The sequence below is a fragment of the Malus sylvestris genome, chromosome 5 (genome assembly GCF_916048215.2).
Source record: "Malus sylvestris chromosome 5, drMalSylv7.2, whole genome shotgun sequence".
Classification (NCBI taxonomy): Eukaryota; Viridiplantae; Streptophyta; class Magnoliopsida; order Rosales; family Rosaceae; genus Malus; species Malus sylvestris.
In genome coordinates, this window is record NC_062264.1 from 8,021,965 (window position 1) to 8,031,540 (window position 9,576).

Here is a 9,576-nt window from a genome sequence, read left to right on the forward strand (position 1 = left end):
CCAAAGCAATACAAGAGTGAAACAAATTTTGAAACAAATGATTTTTCTGTGTATAGGTATTGTGATGATTCGTCAAAATTTGTGGTTAAAAATGGGATGCAAATTGATAACAGTTTTGTTGTACCTTACAATTCAGATTTATTATTGAGATACAATGCCCATATTAATGTTGAGTCATGTTGTCAATCAATGCTTATAAAATATTTTTTCAAATACATAAACAAAGGTTTAGATAGAGCAAGAATTCTTTTCGAAGAGAATTCAAACAATGAAATACTTGCTTATCTAAATTGTAGATATATATCTCCATATGAAGCTGTTTGGAAATTGTTTGAGTATCTAATTCATATGAGAGAACCTCATGTTGAATGATTGCCAATGGATCTTCCTTTGGAACAAACTATTGTTTTCAATAGTAATCAATCATTTTAATCAATTGTTAATCAAAAAACTTCTGAACACACAATGTTAACAAATTGGTTTGAAACAAATAAATTTTTTGCTGAAGCACGAACACTAACTTATGCAGAATTGCCATCAAAATTTGTATGGGAACTTGACATAAAATTTGGAAGCCTAGGAAAAGAAAAGGAGGATCCATAGGTAAAATTGCTTACGTTCATCCTGCATCAGGTGAGTTATACTATTTAAGAATGCTTCTCAATATTCAAAAAAGGTGTTCTTAATTTTGATGACATTAAAACTATGAACGGCATTATTCAATCATCATATCAAGCAGCGTGTAAGTGTTTGGGTTTACTAGGAGATGACAAAGTGGAATGAAGCTTTAGAAAATGCAGCTAATATTGCAACATCTCATGAGTTGAGTCAATTATTTGTTACAATGATTTTATTTTGTGAAATAACAAATCATCAACATCTTTTTAATAGTCATTGGCAACATAAGCGTGGTGACATTTTGTATGAGCTTCGAAAATCTTTTGCAATGTCAACTCTGAATTTGTCAGAATTGGAATTAAAAAATTCCCTTCTATTTGAATTAGAGCAACTATTCAATGCATCATCTAGCTCTTTAAAAAAATCATAATTTGCCTATGCCTGATGGGAGAAAAATGTCAGAAATTAGAAACAAATTGTTGAGGGAAGAATTAAATTACAATTGTGATGATTTAAGTCGAGAACATTTTGTTTTGGTAGCAAATCTTAATGAAACCCAAAAATATGTCTATGATTGTGTTATTAGTACTGTAAATGAAAAAAAGTCAGGTCTCTTTTTTGTTCATGGCCATGAAGGAACGGGAAAAACATTTTTATGGCATACAATAATAAGCAAAATCAGGTTTGAGGGTAAGATTGTTTTAGCAGTTGCTTCATCTAGAATGGCTTCATTATTTTTACCAGGTGGTAGAACTGCTCACTCCAAATTCAAAATTCCTCTAATAGTTACAGATTGCTCAATATGTCAAATTAATAAAGGGACTCATCTTGCTAAATTAATTGAAAATGCAGATCTTATTATTTGGGATGAAGCTCCTATGAATCATAAACATTGTTTTGAAGGATTAGACAAGTCATTTTTTGATATTTTATCACATTCAAATGATTCAAATATAAGTGCTCAATTTGGTGGCAAACCCTTCTTATTAGGTGGTGACTTTAGGCAAATTTTACCAGTTATTCCTAGTGGAACAAAAGAATAGATAATAGATGCCTCTTTAAATAACTCTTATTTATGGCATTTTTTCAAGAGTAAATTGGAAGAATGGTCCCTAAACTATGATTGAATTGTAGTTTTAGTCCCTGAACAAAAAATCCATTAAATTTGGTCCCTAAACTTGATAAAATGTGGAGCATTGGTCCTCTAATGTCAATTTTGTTAAATTTTCCATTAGAGTGTTTGAGTGGAATGTTTATGGGCACCACACTTAAATAATTTTGTACTACCTGGCCTAGAAGTATTAAAAAAAAAGTTAGGAAAGATAAAATTTGAAAAAAAAAATTCTATAAACCCACCCGCGCTTCACTAACTCTTGCAGCCCACCCATTCACCTGAGTCTTTGACCAACTCCCTAGCCTACCTCCCACCTCCATCTCCCAATCCCCACAACCCAGCCGATCCCCAACTCGTAGCCCACAAAGTTCCGACCTCTGTGCAGTGAGGGTTTCCATTGTAGGTTGTCAAGGCAGTGTGGACTAAGGCTGCAAATATGGAGGTCATTGTGTGAAGTCATTTGGAAAGGAAGATTGTGTTCCAAATTTAGATTTGAACTTTTTTATGGTTTGATTGTTGGGAGAGTGCAACAATGGCGGCTGGGTTTGGAGAAAGAGGTGGGCGGAAGGAAGATGGAAGAGAGAAAATTAAACCATTTTTATTTTATGTATTTTCTTTTCCCTTTCTATGTGTTTGTATTTTTGTTTTTATAAATTTGTTAGCCCACATGGCATCCACATCAACAAAAATGTGGAGCCCACAAAGACCACGTTATCATAGTAACAGAAAATCTCACGGTGGCTAGTACCAAAGGACTAATGATCCACATTTTGTCAAGTTGAAGGACTAAATTTAATGGAATTTTAGTTCAGGGACCAAAGCTACAATTCAATCAAACTTAAAGGACCATTTCTCCAATTTACTCTTTTTTCAAAGAATTTCAGTTGAAGGAAAATATGATGCTTTCACAAAAGAGATTAAACAATGACCAAAAGAAAAAACTTGCTGATTTTGCAACTTGGATTTTACAGATAGGTGATGGCGAAATTGGGGATACACTTGATTCAAATGACAAAGATACAAGTTGGATTGAAATTCCAGATGATTTACTCATCATTCATACTCTGATCCTGTTCATTCTATTTTGTAAGCAACGTATCCAGACTTTGAAAATAATTTTGCTAGTTTTGAATATTTACAAGAGCAAGCTATTGTTACGCCAAAAAATAATACTGTGACGGAGATAAATGATTATGCAATAGATTTGTTACCTGGTCAAAAACACATTTATTTAAGCTCTGAGTCTTTATATTCATCTTTTGAAAATTTTGAAAATCTTAGTATAATGTATCCCACAGAATTTCTCAACACACTTGAGTTCAATGGCTTGCCTTCCCACAAGTTAATTTTAAAGATTGGAATGCCTATTATGTTGCTCCAAAACTTAAATCAATCTTTAGGTTTGTGTAATGGAACAAGATTGGTTGTGACTCAATTATTTGATAGAATTATTGAAGCTAGAATACTTGCTGGTAGCAATATTAATTACAAAGTTTTCATTCGTAGAATAACCTTGACAGCAACTGAAAACAAATGGCATTTTGTATTTCAAAGACGTCAATTTCCAATCAGGCCATGTTATGTAATAACAATTAACAGAAGCCAGGGACAATCATTGAAACAAGTGCGACTCTATTTACCACAACTTGTTTTTACTCATGGTCAATTATATGTTGCATTATCTAGAGTGACATCAAGAGGGGGTCTCAAAGTTTTAACTGCTAACAACAATGAAATGCCAAATACATTTACAAAAAATATAGCTTACAAAGATATTCTGCAAAATTTAACAAAAGGTTGTAGCTTCCATACATCTACAATTAAAAACTCACATATTATACATTTTGATGTATAGACACCTTTTTTCTAACAATATCTATAATTTGCTTGCAGATTTACAAGACAATGAGCATCTTACCAATTCGTGACTTAAAACCTCTTTTGAACCAATTCAAACGCTTACAACGGATAGCTAAACTAGTGAGAAAACCATTTGACTACAATGTATTATAATTGAAATAGCTTATTAATTAATAAAAAATTTCAGCATGATTATATTTCAATTAACATTTATAGGAATCAAGTTTGCAATCACTCCTAGACTTCCAGCTATCAACACAATTGAACAAGGAAATCTAAAAATCAGATTTGGAGGTAATTAAAATAATTTTACCAATTTTCAATATTTAAGGTCTTAATACCACAAGCAAACCATTACTATTATTTGGGTTTATTCTTTAATTGGCTTTTATTGCAGGGTAACCCTCTGATTGAATCTATTTTGTTAATCATCTTCGAAAAGTGACATCTGAACTTTCTCAACCAAAGAATTGTCAATGACTGGGCTTAGGGTTGTGGGCTTATTGATTTTTTGCCATGTTCGTCTCAGACGCCTGAACACATCATTTAGTAAATTGGATTCTCTCTTTCTTTTTATTTGTCCCACTTAACTCATTATTTTCTTTCATTTTTTGTTTCGAAGCCATCAAATAATATGTAAAATTAAACGGGTTTTCCTCTTTTTTGTTTGGTTTTGTATTTGTTTTGGCATGGTGAAATTTTTAGGAAGCTGATCAGGTTGGTGAAGCAGTATGAAGTACGACAATGGCCACATATAGTTAAGAAGTTGGTGGTTAGGGCTCGCAAGCAGTGCAGAGAAAGATGGCACAATCATTTGCACCCTCATATCAAGGTAATTTGTTCTTACATCTCTTTGGGATGTTACAAATTTTGATGCATGAGTAAACTAGCAACTAAAATTTGCTGCTTGGATACATTTTTAGTATTGTACATTTTATTCTTTCTCAATTCTGCTAGAGAGAATAAAATTTTACTTTGTAGTCCTTTCGATTGTGGTTTACTGTTGAATTTTATCACTTTGTCAACAAAAAACCTTTCCATACTCGAGAGTCCCGCAGGAAAGTAGTCACTCTTATGCTCATGTTTCTGGTTTGATTTCTCTGATTTTTCTGGTTCTCCGTTTCGGAAAATTGAAGCTTCCGAGTTCGATTGAGAAACACATTTGTTATATTATACACTTGCATTTTAAACATCTATAAATTATTAATCTTTTCTAGGTTTTTATGTTTGTTAGGTTTGGGTTGTTATGGAATGGATGAATCAAAATTATGCTGTTATAATTTGTACTTGCTCTATACACATTGTGCAATGTATGGTGAATAAGTGATCTTCCAATTTGTGCTCGACTTTTTGATCCGTTCAATTATATATCCCTTATTGAAATTTGGTCTAATACACATAGACATAATGATGTAGGTAAACAAAATGATTACAATGGTTCTATTCATCCATTCAAGCTGAAGTATAGTTATCTAATTATTACAGTTTAATACCATTATCTTATTGCTTAGTTTGTGTTGTCCATTCTCTTATTTGCTTAGTTTGGATTACCTGGTAGAAAATATGGATTCGTTTCTTTGGAGAACCTGATGTTCTTTGCGAAGACATTTTTAGTAAGATTCCAACATTGATATGTAACTAGAAAGTTTGAAACAACAAGAAATAAGTTTTGCATACTCTCAATATAACAAGAAACTACAAAGCATGAAATACATGTGTTATTATGGCTAATGTGCTCAACTGATATATACTTAATGTTCCAACCATGTTATGTTGTCTAAATATGTTTATTTATGTTGTTGCAGAACATCTTTCCAGTATCTATTGAAAAAGCAGGGAGGAAAGCAAGCTCTTGGGAATATCCTTTCATTGTTGCTAGTGTCAATATCATGTTTATGGTTGTGCAAATACTTGACCTTGAAACCAATAAGTGTCAAAGGTGCTCTCTTTGTTCCAAGTTTTGAATTTAATCAATGATTTACACAATAAAGGGTGAATTTGTTAACATAATTCTTTGAATTTTTTTTCGTCTGAAAATTGAATTATACAAGGTCGAAACCGTTTCTTACAATTGATATGAGAATTTCTTCAAATTGAAGTATTTGGATCTTTGACATTATTTTTCTCTCTTTTAAGCAAATACATAGCTAACATGATGATCAACCATTAGTTGTAGAAGTTTTACAAAACAAAGTGTGACTGCATATAGGCCACATACTTAATCAATAAATAGCAAAAACCTCTAATGCATGCAGTGTTGACGATAAAGCAAGTGGGATTACTATGGAATGAAATTTGATTTCTGCACTCTCATTTGACTTCATGATTAATTATTATAAAGATTATGAAAAATTTTGTACCTAAATTATATTCAAAAATGTACATCACCTGCCAACATTACTTGACCAAAAGCTTAACTTACTCTGATATGAAAGAAAGATGGTTGCATGTACAAATATTGTATGAATCATGGATAAAATTGAGAAGACCAAATCGTTAGATAAATCATAAACCCCATACAAAACCTTGGGAATGTCTCTATAAATGTTTAGTGTAAAATTTGTAATAGAAATGTAATTCTCATTTATAAAAAATATAATAAAAAATAAAAAACAACAGTTTTTAAATAAAGTGTTCATTTGTTTGTGTTTCTACAGTTTTTGCTGAATTTAATTTGAAAGTTAATATTTGCTGTTATCTCAGGGTGGTTTATGAGTTATTGAAGAAATTGGATTCAGAATTAAAGTACAAGGTCTACCATTGGGCTGCGTATTATGTAAGTATAATCATTTTCCTACCATTGTTTCAGACTTTAGTTCCTTTTGTTTAGTGTGGTTGGATCATGTTGTATATATAGTTTATAATGAGCTTCCATTTGTTGTGCTGCAAATGACCATCAGCATACCATGACCACAAAATTTATGCTTAGCATCCTGAGACAATTGATATACAGATTTTTGAACAAAATTCTCTCTTATTGATGGTTCATTGAATAGTCAATATATAAGTATTACATAATAAACAATCAATATATACAAGGACACCATCTTATCATGCTTGAAGAATTTAGAGTGTGATTTGAAAACTTGGAAGAAATTTCGCTTTCGAGCAAAGCGCGTCTACTAACATGTCTAGATTGAAGGAAAAATATGACAAATACTAAATATCATAAATTTTAGGGCAAATACATTTTTGATTCACTTTTCTTTTTTCAGGGATCCATAGAAAGATGATGTGCGACTTGCAATGATAGAATTGTATAGCTATATTGCCCCTGCTTTGTTTGCATAATTTCATTTTTATCTGGGTTACACATGTTGTTGACTGTGGACGTGTGTTGGAAGATGGAAGCCCAAGTCTTCTCTCGAAGGTTCTAGTACACTTTTCCATTTTCATACAGATCTCTCGAGCCCTCAACTTGCTCAAAACCGTCTTTATTCTCTCACCTCTAGTCCATCTTCTCGGAGTCTCTCGCAACTTCTCCATTTCTCCTTGTGCAAATCTCAAAGATGCCTACCACAATTGATTCACTAGGTCCTCTCAGCACAAAATTAGTTTCAATTATTGCTTTTAAATAATTTCTCTCTCTCCTTTCTCTCTAAAATCCATTTTTTATTTTATGTAAAGGGTTTAATATATGTCGTTTCTGTGTATAGGTTGTACTAGGAGAAGTTTGTGAAGGCCCAATGAGACAAGGATTGCAGAAATACAAGGCTTGGCTCTCAGTGTGTTTCAATCTTACCCTCCTCCTAAATTTTCTTCCAAATCACAATTTATACGATTAATTTGCTGATTCTTTTTTTTTGGAATTTGAGTTTTTGTCTCCTGATTATTTTTTGCAGAGATTGTACTAATTTCCCTTTGACTGGAAATTTGGGGTTTCTTCAAGTATAACGTTATCAAATTTTATTTTTCTACTTTTCTGATTTTGGAGTTTGCAGGGAGTGATATATACTGATATTTTGGTATAACCTCTCCTCCTCTTTGCTCCTCCTCCAAAACCCCTCTGTAGGTTTCCGAACTTAAATTATATTTTCTCTCTCTTTCTACCCTTTAAAAGGATTTCAGAAAAATGATTATTTTTTTTTACTATAATTTTGATTTTGATGATAAAATTTGGATTTGCCCGTTTGGGGATTTTCTAGTTTAGGACCTAGGAAACAAGTAGCAATGTAGAGGCACTATTGGAGAGATTGTGGACCTCTATTTAACCATAGTCCAGTGAAGGGATTAGCCCATCCGACTTTGTTACTGCTTTTAATACGATAGAGCATATGAAAAATAGGGAAATTGAGGGTTTTATGTATCTTCAGGATGACAAATAAACTGTATCTTAGCTTTTACTTATATTGTCCCCATTTGTTTTCTCATATGTTCTACTGTTTCGAATTAATCACTAACAACTCTATTTTTCAAAATTTCTAGCAGCCAATTGAAAACTCTTGCAGAGGAAGACTTAGAAGAGAAAACCTTACAAACAATATATATGTAAATAGCACATGACTTACTATAGCATAAAAAACAACATATAAAGTATGCTATAAATGTAAACAACACTATAAATAGTATCATATTTTGTAATTAACACAATAAAAAATTTCATCTCTGTGTAAAGCATATTATATATGTAAAATAATACCACTTTGAACAGTCTTTAAACCCGTGCAATGCCTTGAATGGTCTTTAAACCAGTGGCATCGTGCAAGGGCTCAATTGCTAGTACATTCTAAAGTATAATCTTATTTTAAGTAATGACTTTAAATTGTTGTTCAAATTTAATGTGTTAATCCTTTTTTTTTTTTTTAATCAAAGCTCGTAAACAAGTTTTGATTTATGATATAATCATTTCAAGGCTAGTTTTTTCATACAAAATTTAGAGCTCCACCATATATAAAAAAAATAAAACTTTTAATTTAGAGCTCCGCCCGTACATCAATCCAAACCTCATCCTCAAATACTTCCATATTGTTCCTTTGGTCTAACAAAACATATTCAAAGACGATCCCAATAAAAAAACGAACTACGTAAATTTTTTTACCAATATTATTGTACCAACTTATGAATTATATCATACCATTTTACTATACATTACGGAATTGGTACGTGGGTTTTGGTAAACCCAGTTGCCTTTAGACAATCTCCAACTCTTGGGTTAAAATCTAAATTTTTTTGCAAGCAACCCTTACCACATTAGTGGAAGGGAGTTATGTCATTGCATCTCGGCATGTGTTTGAAACATGTTGGCTCTCTAATTGAACATCTAACCACTAAGTTATCGGCTTTATAAAAAACAAAAAAAACCAAAAAACCAAAAATCTTTTACCTAGAAAATTTAGGTTTTAACCCAGAAACATCTACTCCAACCCTTCTAGATTAAATTTTTAGCTTGAGATGATTAAAGAATGAATTTAGGATAATTTATTCTTAATGTAACTTAAAAAAAAAATAATTATGTAGACTTTCATAATTTAATTTTATGAACATTGTAACCTAGAAATATTTAGATTTTGATTAATATTGAAAAATCACTAAACTGATATCATGAATATCGTGGAACACTATGCAAGAATGTGAAACACATAAAATAATTTTTTTATAATTATTTTGGCTATTGAATTTAAATTTGGATTGTTAGATCTTTCTTTTACTATTGGATTTGATCATATTAGATCTTAGCCGTTAGATTCAATGAATTTATAACTATAAAAATAAAAATATATTCAATGAATTTATAATTATAAAACTAAAAAAAAATGCACATTGTTGATGCACAAAATCAGTGAGGACTTTGGTACAACAGAAAGTGTCAAGTTTGTGACCTTCGCTAGATTGCTCCGGTCACTAGTGTGGATAAGTATGTAAATGGATAAAGACAAGGAAGCAAACATAAGATGTACGTGGTTCACCCAGATTGACTACGTCCACGGAGTAGAGGAGTTCTCATTAATTGTGAAGGGTTTACACAAATACATAGGTTCAAGCTC

General features: G+C 31.7%; 1 long non-coding RNA gene across 1 annotated transcript; it reads left to right on the forward strand.

Moving 5' to 3' along the window:
* LOC126623172 (uncharacterized) lies at positions 1–3,886 on the forward strand. The gene is made up of 3 exons (XR_007623662.1): positions 1–633; positions 3,626–3,712; positions 3,809–3,886. It is a non-coding gene; the product is annotated as an uncharacterized LOC126623172 (long non-coding RNA).
* The last annotated feature ends 5,690 nt before the right edge of the window (positions 3,887–9,576 follow it).